Raw genomic sequence first — 12298 nt, 5'->3', positions numbered from 1 at the left:
AGTTTCATTTGTTCCCTCTATCTAGAGACTAAGGCCTGATAGATGCTGTGAGTATGTGTGTATGAGAGGGGAATGAAGGGGGATAGAGGCGGAGGGAGGGAGGGAGAGAGAGAGAGACAGGCAGATAGATGTGGAAGAGAGCTTTCCTTGATACAGTTTCTGAGGCCTGGGAAGCTGTAGTGCAGTGCCTGGAGGATTATTTCAGGAGGGGCCCTTCCTTCTGCTTTAGCCTGCGCCTGTTAGTGACTGCTTAGTTACTGGGGAAGCTACTCATTGAAAACATGTTTAAAGTGGAAATCGTACTTCTAAGATGCCTTTCACCCTTCTCGTGGATTAACACCCCAGTATGTTGAGTTTCCAGCCCACCTCTGAACCCTGCTTCCATCTGTGGGCCGCAGGAACTCAGCAGCTTCTCTCAATGCCCATCTCATCCCAATGCCCAATGCCGAGAGTGTTTATTTTTCTTTTTATTTCTCTCCTCTTCCCTGCCCACACCCCTCCCCCCAGTTGTCTGCTCTCTGTTTTCATTCACTGTGTATTCTTCTGGGTCCACTTCTATCATTATCAGCAGCACTGGGAATCTGTGTTTCTGTTTGTTGCGTCGTCTTGTTGTGTCAGCTCTCCGTGTGTGCGGCGCCATTCCTGGGCAGGCTGTACTTTCTTTTGCACTGGGCGGCTCTTCTTAGGGGGCACACTCATTGTGTGTGGGGCTCCCCTACGTGGGGGACACCCCTGCATGGCACAGCACTCCTTGTGTGCATCAGCACTGCGCATGGGCCAACTCCATACGGGTCAGGAGGCCCTGGGTTTGAATCCTGGACCTCCCATGTGGTAGGTAGACGCCCTATCCATTGGGTCAAGTCCGCTTCCCGAGAGTGTTTTCTTGTCTCTACTGTTTCTTGACCCCTGCGCAGACAAACAAATTTACCTATGATTAAAAATAAACACTTGCAGAACTTTTTATTGCCTGCCTAAATCTAGTTTGCGCACTTAAGAACAATACTCAGGATGAAATGCCCATGATAAATTTTGTATTCTCAGCTGATTTAAAAGGGCAGATCAACTGTGAATGCAACATCACTGACTTTGGCCCAGGACCTTCTCATTTTTCCCTGAACCTCCTTGGCTCTGGGCACAGTTGAGAAGGAAGCTGGCTTTGGGGAATTGAAACTGTCGGGAACGATGCTTAGTCACTAAGAAGGGTTGGCTGCCTCTGCACATTGGCCAAGAATCACCTCAGCATCTGTCTTACTACTTAAGGCTGGAATTATCCCAGGGAACTGGAGAGATTTGAAAGTATGAACAATAAGCAAAGTAATATTCAGATCCCCTTTAAGTAGTTGCCTACATTTACCTGGGTGGGGCCTGGTGGACACAAATAAAAATCAATGAAGTGGTTTTGTTGAGTGCCCATTAATGTCAGCTGCACTGTGTAGGCACTGATGGTAATTAGAAGAAACAAATTCTGGGTACTGCCTTCTGGAAGCTCATTGTCTTCTACCAGGGAGTGAAGACTATTATTCCTGCAACAGGATCCAACTGTCCAAGACAGTGTAAAGTGATGGGCAAAATTGTATAGGAATGACGTGAGTTTCTAAATGCCATGGGAGTGCAGAGGAAAGGAAGGGCATAATGATGAGTGAATTCTGGGGTAGTCGGGGAAGGCCCCCTGGAATAGGTCCCAAATGGGCCTTGAAAGATGAAATGGTGTAGTTTACAGTAAGTGAAAGAAGGGAATGTGAGAGTGATAGCCTGACCAAAGCCAAGGAGGTAAGAGCAGAAGTTAGGTGTTGAGAAGTAAAATCTGTCGTAGAGGGGGGATCAAAGTGAAAGACTGTCTTACAAACAGTGGAGTTTAGGTGATAGGTGCTCCTGAAAGTTTTGGAACATGTAAATGCCAAGAAGAAAGGAGGGAGGGTATGGCAATGCTTGTGGAGGTGGGCATGATGTACCAAAAGATACCTACTGATATTTGAAGCAATTATCCCAGCCACAAGGGCCAGGCTCAGGATGGTGGTGGAGAAAACAGAGAGGAACAGATGTGGGAGAGACATTTGGAATAAAACATCTGCCACACTTGGTGCTTGGTGTGCTTAAGAAGGATATTCAGAAATAACAGAAGGTTTGGAGCAAAAAGGATTCATGCTATTGGTTGAGGCTGAGAAATTGGGAAGATTAACAAGATTCAGAGTTGAGATTTTATTTCAGTTTTTGACGTTCCAGCAAGACATCACTGTTGAAATGCCCCTGAAACATTTAGAGTCAGGGTAAGAAATATAGCTCGGTAAACAGCTCCAGACAGAATTTTCCAGAGCCATTGGCCTGGAGGTAAGAATTGTGGCAGTAAAAATGAATATACTGGAGGGGGAAGTATAGCTTGGGGCATAGGTCCAAAGTCTCAGTGAGGAGAGAGGAGCCAGGAGGCTGGTGAAGGCTGCCTGGACAGAGAACTGGGATCCAGCTATGCCTCAGAAGATGGGGGATGGGGGGGCATGGGTGTGTGTGGACACAATGATAATCGCCCACCTCACATGGGCTCTCCTTTTTTACTGTTATGAGCATTTACCCATCAGTGATGTTACTTGATCCTCCCAGCAGCCCTGTGAAACTGGCAGAGGCAGAACAACCCACCATGGGATCTGTACAAGTTTGATTTCTGGGTAAAGCGCTGCATTATGGTCATTGTACCTTAGGGCTTTACAGTTGTTTTGAATGTGACAATTTTACCTGGCAATTATTATAATTCTGCTTTAACAACAGAATTTAAATAATCTCCTTTTTAAATTCTATAATCTTTTTTATTAATGGTAACAGGTTTGTTTTTTTGTTTTTTTTTAAAGGAATACTAAATGCCGTGTCTTCAAAAATGTCTCTTTATTCCTTGGAATTTTTCAAATAGGGATCTAAAAAAAGTGGAACTACCCTCCTCCCCCTCTTTTTTCCCTACTTTGAAATCTTTCAAACCAATGAACTATGAGGGAAAGGCTGAGATTCTCTGGAATCTGAACATCTTAACTTGAATGCAGTGTTCCTAATTTTTTAGAAAAAAATCTTTCTTTCTTGGTCAGGTTGCTATACTCTGGTAAGAAGTTCTTTACTGGATTAGTTGGACAGATCTGTAGAGAGATGGACATAGAAATAAGGTACACTTGATATTTTTTTGTTAAAGGTTCTCATTACTAAGGGGCCATCACAACGTGTGCTTTGTTGGAATTTTGTATGGAATACTGTTTGAAATTTCAAGGCCTCACCTGAAATTTGGAGTACTTCCAAGTAAATTACACAATGACTTCAATGATGGTAGTCAGGGTAGTAGTGTAATTCACCCTGTTTTTACACTTTTGAATGTCCAGATTTTTATGTAGAAGGTGCAGGTTAGCTGTTGCTGTGGTTCTGAAAGGTGCACAGAGAGGACTTGACAAAATGGGGCCCATCACCTCATAAAAAGGATTTGATGTCATCTCTCCATTAGTGTAAATGAGCCCACTTTTCTCCCTTACATTCATAAATGCTGGACCCACTTGCTTTCTACTCTTTTCTCTTTGTTTTAGTTTTTGGTGCTTATGGCTATGTAAAGCTGAAACACAAAAATAAACAATGGGCTGCAAGATAGTCATTTAAGAACAAATCACTATATGTTCAATTAGTGATAAAACAAGAGAAGCACATTCTTTCTGAGGTGTCTTTTTATGACCTTGGTAGGCAATTTAGTTAACACATCCCTGCTCTGAGTCCTTTGCAACCAGAGTATTTTGGGACTCCAAGCTAGTCTCTTACTTGATTTTCTTGGGATATACATAGATTGTGGGACACGGGGGATCTGAACTGGTTTAGGGTTTATTCTCAGCATAAAAAGGATATACTCTTAATTTGTTAGCAGTACTGAAGGAGAAAGATGTCTTAATAGTGACTCATTGACTATTTTTTTTCTTTAGTAATTAAAGAGTGTTTTCTCACTCCCCTGTAGTGAACTTCAGATGTCTCCTCAGGAAGAGATTTTAACCATCAGTGAAACGATTTGACTTTAACCACACTGGGGTCTTTGGGTTGCTTTTTTTCTTGCCCCTTCCATCCCCAGGCGGAGACTCCTAAGGCTGCATATCCACTGTGCTCCAGTTCAGTATTTATTTGATCAGAAACAAAAGAGTTTGCTTCTTGCACTGGTTCAGAGAAAGGTCCCCCAGGATTGTCTTTTGTTCAGTAATTGGAGCATAAACTGAGCCTGGTTAATTTCAAAGCTACCCCAATACACACACATTCTCTCTTTCCCTTCTTGTGCCGTTTCGGAGCTGTCAGTGGTACCCTAAGTATTGGGTCTAGAACAAAAAAAGCTTGAATTGTTGAGTGTTAGCAACAACTACTGTGACATCTGCTGTGGCACCAAATAGCACTGTTGGTGCAGTTAATTTTGAGTTAGGGTAAGAAGGAAAACTAGAAATCTCTTCAGCTTCATAGTACTTGTTAACACATGCACCTCCAGATTATGCATTTGGTGCTATCACAGTGAATAAAACAAAGGAAATCATGAATTGATTTTTATGTTAGTAACATAAGTTCTTTCATTGTTATTCACTGTTCAGACATCAGTGTGCGCCTATGTTCATGTTTTTTAGTTTAGTTTTTGTGTGTTTTGGGGTTTTTTTAAAATAAAGTAGAGCACTGGAAACAGCTGTGGGCATTTAATTCATAAAAGTCCTGATCTAAAAAAAATATGTAAGTGAATTTTAATAGTTGTTTTTCTTTTAAAGCAATGGAATCTGTAACTTGGTTCTATTCCTTGAAATGCAAAAATGAGGATGGTAGATGGCTAAGAATCTTAAGTAGCTAATTCTAATGTTAAATAACCAAGCTGATATTTTTATTAAAATATGTTATGGAATTGGCAAATAGCATGCATCTTTCATGTTCGTCAGTATAGTTGTTGGTTTTGCAGCCCACAGATTGCAGTCTTTAGGGTTTGTGGTTTTTGGAGATGGAATGGTCTTTTTCTAGATTTTTCTTTTTCATCTGCCCTGTAATGATGGCCTCATCACCTGACTAGCCTGACTTTAATCATCGGGTGCCTGGTTTTTAGTGTGGTCTCATCTTTGCCTTTTTTTTTTTAATTTCTTAAAAAAGCTTTCCTGTGATTGTACAGTTGTTTGCTGCATTGAATTTCTTTTAGTGACAATGAAAAACGCTTGTAGTGTTTTGATACCTTTAATTTTTCAGGTTATACATTAAAACATTGAGGAAAAAAAAATCCCTTTCTGAGGAGCACTTGTAAAATCGTTGTGGTAGAATGAGAATATTCATTACTTACACGTCATATATTTTTCCCTAAATGTTGTACAAAGAAGTGGCAGTTGAGCTGAGCATATGTTAATAAAGGGTCTGCATTTTCCTGTGCCACTGACAGTTTCATTGGCTGTATATTCCTGAAATGCAAATAACCTCTGTTCTGTTCAAAGCTATAATTAATCTGAATGGTTATTTAAACAGTATCAAAATCTTTTAACTACTAAGGGGCCAGACATTTAAGATACTGAATTTACCATGCTCTTTGAAGGACAGTGAAACTGACAAGGGCACAGTGTACTGAGATGCTTGTGTATGTTGGAGCTACACATTCTGTAAGACTAAAATGGCAGATTCTGTCTGCTTCTATATAAAATCTTTTAACTACCATTTATTTTAGCATCATGGCATGTGCAAATTCCTGCTGCTCAGTTAAGGGACCAGCTTCACAACTGGTGTTACAATCTGTGGCCACAGCACTGCATCACAATGCAGCAAATGCATTTTCCACATTAACCAAACATGACAGCTAAAGCAATTATTAACCATGCAAGATGTCGGAAGTCATCAAAAATTCACATTAGAGTAATTGCAGTGGCTGGGGTTGAAAAAAAAAGTATCATAGCATTCCTTGCCTACATGTTTTCTCTCCCCCCTCTTAAATCTTAACTTGGTACAGTCCGTTAACAATAAAATACCCTTCTGTAACCTATAAACTGTTACTCCCATCAGTTTGTCCTTTCAAACTGATGTCTGACTTCTCTGAATTTGCATACAGCAGCATAAATGACGATGCTCTACCTCCGGAGCTGCAGTGCACCTTTTTAAGAGCACCCTGCAAGCTCATTGTCTAATTGGACTCTAGTTCTTCAGTCATATCAGCACTTGCAGGATGTTCTTTCTTCTTCCTCCTCCTCCTCCTCGTCTTCCTCCTCCTCCTCCTCCTCCTCCTCCTCCTCCTCTTCTTCCTCTTCTTCTTCCCCTCTCTCTCTCTTTCTCTCTCTCTCTCAATTCAGGCAGTTTGGGATGGGAAAACTTGATCGCTGGTTCTGACCAAGCACAACCCACAGAGAAGGTATGGAAGAGCTTCAGTGACCAGCAGCATCATCTGGTCTGTAACTGCATAAATTTCAGAGCTCCAGGTAGGATCGCCTATGTTTTGTAAAGAAAATAAGATAAATGCACCGTGGTACATAGAGTGACAGCATGTTGTTGCAATACCTCTGAAAGACAAGGTCATGGATTGCTTTAAAATTTTGAGATAAATATGGAAGCAGTTAACTCATTTCATAGAAAAAGAACTTGATTCTCCTGAGAATTGTTCATATCTGTGCCTTGCTATTCTAATATTTTTCTTTAAAACAAAACAAAACAAAATCAAACCTATTGGGTAGAGCAGAGAGTTATTGCTTTAAGATTTGAATAGTTGGTTATTTAGGATTTTATGGACTTCATCTTTAAATAATAAATAGTGTGGATTTTCCTTATGATTTTTGGAAAAGATGCAGAATTCTTGTATGAGGTGAACTATTAAAATAGAATCTTTTTTCTTTGCTAAATCTCTTTTCTTTGAGATTGTGAGTGTATCTCCGTGTGTGTCTGTGTGTGTGTTGGTATATCTGTGTCCATGTGTGTGTAGGATGCCTTACCAAGGAATTTAGTTATTTGTATTTGGTGACTAGGAAAGAAAAGTACTATTAGAGGTTTTCAGAATTATCTCATAGGAAATGTTTTAGCATGAGGCTTTGAATGAGAATAAATAGTAATACTGAAGATATGGATTCTTCAGTATTATCAGGTGTTGGCAATTTAAGATAGTAACTTTTTATTTCTTAAATTCCACCTCAGAGAACTATTATATGAGTCCTTAAATGATATTTTCAATTTTTGGTTTAGAGAGAATGATTTGTGTAAGTGAAATGGAAAACTTCCTAAGTCATGTAAACATTATCTGAAGGGAAATAAAATTATAAATGTTGCCTGTAACACTTTTTTTTAACAACACTTTTAATACTTTAATAGGAGACAAAATTATTTTAATTTATTGTTAAAAAACAGTTTGCTTACAGTTGTCCCTTAAAGACAACAAAAAAAAAAGATGATGATGTGTAGCTTTTTATCCCAAGGAATGTATTTGCATAGTAGGACCTGTAGGGTCTGGACTTCTTTCTGAACATGGACTTGGAAATTGTTCACCTAGTTAAGGGATTTCGCTCCAGAGGTGTGGGACTTTACTTCTAACAATAGGGAAGCTTGAGAAGCTGTCAAGTAGGGAATGGAGGAGAACTGGTCAGGGGAGAGAGAGGAACTATAAGAATTTGGCCAAGAATTCCTTTAAAACTCTGACCCAGTACAGGGTTTCTGAGCTGAGACAATGAGCTGTGGTTTGCATTTTGTAAAGATGGAGGAAACCTTTAACACTGACCCTGGGTGAGAGATGACTCAATTATCTGTGCCTTGGTACAGTTGCAAATTATTTTTCCTTTGTCTGATGTGGGTGGGTGCCAGCGCCTTCATCAGAGCTCCTTAATTCAATGTATGGAAAATGTCTCAGCCACCATTTTCAACAATTAGCTGTATCATGGTCGAGGTGAGCTGAGTTCTGAAGGCAGCTGCAGGGCCATTTCATTTACATTAGGTGCTATGGCATGAGAGCTTTGTTACTGTAAAACTAAGAAAATGAAATTGCACACTGCTTAGAAGAGTTCTCTGAGAGGGTAGGGAACATTCTCTGAAAGAAAATGGAATCCTTTTGTCTACAGTAAGTAATTTTTCCTACTCATATAACGGTGAGTGGTTGAAAATTTGCCTTTGGTTGAATGGACAAAATAGACTTTAAAATGAACGCTGCAAATATGAAAGGTGTAACATGGAGGTTCTTAGGTACATTTTTCTTTACATATGTGTTCGAAAGCAAGCATGATATATATGTAAGTGAAATATGGGTTTTAACAAATAATTTTAGCAAATGCTTTTTATTAATTATTCATTAGTAATTTGAGTAATGAGAAGAATGAATTTATCACTAGTCAAGGATAGAAATGAACTTGAGAGAAAAAAGAAATCTAAATATGGTATGTTTTTAAAGAGTTCAGGCTTTTCACTGCTTTTACAAACAGCTTGCTTTCCTAAAGAGAATTGATGCACTGTTTTGTGGGGTTTTTTTTCCAATTTTTCAATTTTTTATGTTTTTATTTTAAGAAAATATTTCCATGTTAATAATGATCTATAATAGTTGCCTAAAATATACAAGAAAAAAATGTTTTAAAAATCAAGTTTTTTTCATAAAAGATCAGTAAATTGAGGCTTTCACTCTCACTCAAAAGGATAATTTTTAGTGCCTTCTGCTTGATTAATAGTTGTAACTTCAAAGCTACCTGTGCAAAACTCTTGTTTATCATTGTAAGCTTATAAATCTTGATTCTTAAAATTAATTGGATTTAACTTGGCTTATTCCTGTGTTCTGTTAAGCTATCACTGAAAGGAAACAGTGGATTTTAATTTGATTTGTATGTTTATCTTTTTAGAGGCACTTAACCCTGAAGAATTTATTGTAAGTGCATTTTGCAGTAAACTAGACCATGAGAATTTGTTCAGAATGCTTTAGTTGCTCTTTCAGGAGTTGGCTCTTCCACAGAACTGGGTATCTGAAAATCCTTTTAACTTGATATCAAATTTGTAATGTCAGCTGTTTTTTCCATTTCTTGTTGCACTAGCTGCTATTCATCATAGTCACTGAACGCTATTTTTTCTAATTAATACATGTTTGAAACTAGGAGAGAGAATGATTTTTCACATCATCCTTTTCATTGAAATAAAAAGGTTGTCCTAAACCCTGGTTAGAATCCTACAAATATTCCACATATCTATGGCCCTCTTATTAGCTTGCAACATAAGAACCTAGATCTCAATATAATTTTTTTCCTTAGAGGCAAAACATTTAATGTATTCATTATTCAGATAATTGGTAGAATGCAAAAGGATTCTTTTCTCCTTAATTTTACAAGGCTTGCACCATGAAATAAAATAGTGTTAAGGGTTGCAAATAAGAACTCAATTTTAACTGCAGCTTTGCAAGCATAAAGTGTTTCATTTGATGGCATGAGAGGATGTCACAAAACCTTCCTGTGAAAATGTTAAAATAAAATTAGTTGAAGATTTTGGTCTTACTTTCTTTTCTGGCTTTTAGTAAGCTACATACTAAGTACCCTTTTAGGTATGCTGGGCAGGAGGCAGAGACTCAGTTGCTTCCCATTTTCTTTGCTTCCACCATGGTCTACTCAAGTTTGGCTGCTGAGAAGAGGCTCTTCTTCCTGGTACTTACAGGGCATTCTGAATCTTTTCAATCTGAAAGCTCTTCAGTTTTCACCTGAAATTTTAGCCTGGTTGTAAGAAAGAGTCAGGGACTGGTGGTGCTTTTTGCTACCAAAAAATGTATCCGTATCAAATCTTTGATTGCTATGGCAGTTCCATAATATAAATAAGTAAGCACGTCAACCAGCCCGCTAGGAAACATTATGTGGCACTAAGATGGCAGTGAGGAAGGGTAAAATGGCGCCTTGAGAAACAGTGTGATAAGAGTTTGACGGCAAGAGTTATTTTCCTTCAGTCATGTTTGGAGAACACCTTTGGTAGCTCTGCTTTGCCAGTTTACAGTTACTTTTTATTGTGTTAGAAGATAGAAATCTTGAGCTTTTCCTGAAGTAAAGTCTTGATTAATACCATATCTAGATAGCTTCCGAATGTTGCTTTCAAGAAATTGATGGCAAATATGAGTAGAATAAAATTTCAAATAGATTATTTTGTATTAACATTTCTAAAATTCCTTGCTTTGTGCTTTATTTTTATTTTAATATAGAAACTTCCTCCCATGTAGGACAGATTTTCAGAAAACGGAGGACAGTGTGCTTCTTTATGGCAAGATGAAACCAGTATTCCTAAGAAAATATTTTGACTTTGATTCTGATTTTCATTTTAGCTTTTTGTGGATTTTGGTTATTTTACATATAAGTATATATCTAGGCTGACTTCAAAATCAAAGTTCATTTTATTTCTTTGGACTCAAAGTATGCATTATTTTGGAAGTAGATAGTAGTCATAGTGGTAATGATAATGCTAATTTTTCACCTGTTACCACCTCTCACAGAGTTGGAATTTCTAGAGCTGGAAGTGGCCTTGTAGTTCATGTTATGCCATCACCTCCTCCTGTAGTTAAGTAAAGCAAGGTTAACTGCTGTTAAATAACATTCTCAAGGTCATACATCTGGGAAACAGCTGATTTTGCCCTAAATCCATGCCACCTGGCTCCTGATCTGTGCTGTGCTGCATCTCTTTCTGCAATTGACTTGGTTTCTTCCTGTCTGTGGGCCGATGGACCTAATAGATTGAAGCTAACAGCCAAGTCTGTCTTTAGCTAAGCAACCTAACTCACAGAGATGTTCCTTTTCAGTTGTGCCAGAAATGGCTTACCAACCTGTCCATGGAGTCTTCCTGCACTTGTGTTGCAGATGATGTGCTTTTATAAGTTTGTCATTTATAAACAAACATTTGAAAATGACACATCCTACAAGTCAAGCTTTTAAGGCTAATATGTTGCCTTGGCATGGAGGGTAAAGTGTCTGTCTCCTGGGATGGAAAACGGCATCATCTATCTGCTGTGAGCTGGAATGGAGTCGGGCATTCTGACACGTCGTCCCAGCAGGTCATTCCTTTCACTGTAGGTATAAGGGGTCTCACAATGCAGGGTCATCCCTTCTCCTCTGAGTCTGGATGGGCTGGATGAAAGATTTTAGCTCCGTCTGTTTCTGGTAATTGTGTTTGAAAAATGGTCTTGCCTTCCATTGTTGCTTGTATTTGCCACTCCAGTTAAGCAGTATTTCATGTTTTCTCTACCTGTGGTGACAATGGTGAGTCGTGCAGCCAGATCTGACAGGGTGAAGTCAAAACCTTTCCAAATTTAATTAAGGTTTTAGGGAAAGTGTGAAATCACAAATACTGTTAGCAAAGATTGCCTTGACAATTTCTATTTGAGACAACTTGAAGTTATAAAATGGAAGGTCTCTTGTTTTAGTGGCCCCAAACATTTTTGAAAAAGAATTCTAAATAAGAAGAAACTGCAGGAAAGCCAAGGCTCTCTTTTCTGACAGCGTGGTGACTGGTGCTCCCATCCCATCAGCATAAGCAGTGCTGTATAGCAGGAGGAGCTGTGATTTTCGACTGCAGTATAAGTGACTGACACCGAGTACCAGCAGGGAATTAATGTGAGACGTGGTCCCCAAACATCTTCACTAACAGCTCCTTATGCTTGCTAAGTAGAACTCAGAAGCTTAATCCTGAGTGCTGTAGAAACCAGCCTGGCAAAAACTGCTCAGTTCCCACCTGACAGTCTCAGAGACACACCCTCTGCTATCCGTTCCTTCTCATGGCCCCAAATTCTTGCTTTTATGTCCTTTTTCCAAAGAGAAAAAAAGATGCTAGATCTAACAAAGCTGTTGATCTTCGTTTTGATATGGTTCAGGGTTGCTTTAAAGTGTTCTTTTATGGTAGGCTTGGGGGCCAGTGGATGGGGATGCTAGCCATGATAATGGCCATTATTGATGCATTCCAATTTTATACTGCAGTGCGGTTGTAGTACCCGAAGTTCTCTGGATGTGGACTAATCCATCTCCAAGATGGAAATCAAGTTCCCCAAAGATATATTAAAACATTTTTATTGCCTCTTAATGTATTCTTCTTATCTTCCCATTACTTTAGAGTGACTATGGGATTAATTTTTTTAGTTTTTATTTTAAAAATCAATTCATAAACCAAAGCTAGATTGAAAAAGTTTTCTCTTCAGAGTCCTCCCTTTGCTTGTGTCTCAAAAGGTCAGCCCCAGCAAGTGTGCTGGGGTTTTTTGTTTTGTTTTGTTTTTGTGTGTATGTGGGGGGGGGGGTGTTATGAAGTGCTGTCCTTGGTTTCTCCTGCGGGGCCAAGTCTGCAGTCTGAGAGCATTTGGCCAACTGCCCTTCCTTCCTGGGCT

General features: G+C 39.0%; 1 protein-coding gene across 12 annotated transcripts in view; it reads left to right on the top strand.

Annotated features, from left to right (window-relative positions):
* The window catches only part of NUP93 (nucleoporin 93), a 172292-nt gene that overhangs the window by 106374 nt on the left and 53620 nt on the right, over positions 1–12298 (top strand). Inside the window, exon 1 of one of the 12 annotated variants that reach the window (XM_058279992.2) lies at positions 5960–6419. The exons of 9 other annotated variants lie outside the window; for them this stretch is intronic. The gene's annotated coding sequence lies outside the window, so the exon portion shown is untranslated. Of the gene's footprint in view, positions 1–5959; positions 6420–7682; positions 7708–7800; positions 8039–12298 lie in introns of those variants that run through there. 2 more of the 12 variants (XM_004456557.5, XM_058279993.2) reach the window with 2 other exon arrangements.

Source organism: Dasypus novemcinctus, chromosome 18, assembly GCF_030445035.2.
Source record: "Dasypus novemcinctus isolate mDasNov1 chromosome 18, mDasNov1.1.hap2, whole genome shotgun sequence".
In the NCBI taxonomy this organism is placed as follows: domain Eukaryota; kingdom Metazoa; phylum Chordata; class Mammalia; order Cingulata; family Dasypodidae; genus Dasypus; species Dasypus novemcinctus.
Note: the sequence above shows the minus strand (reverse complement) of the source record. Positions and strands in the feature narration are given on the sequence as shown.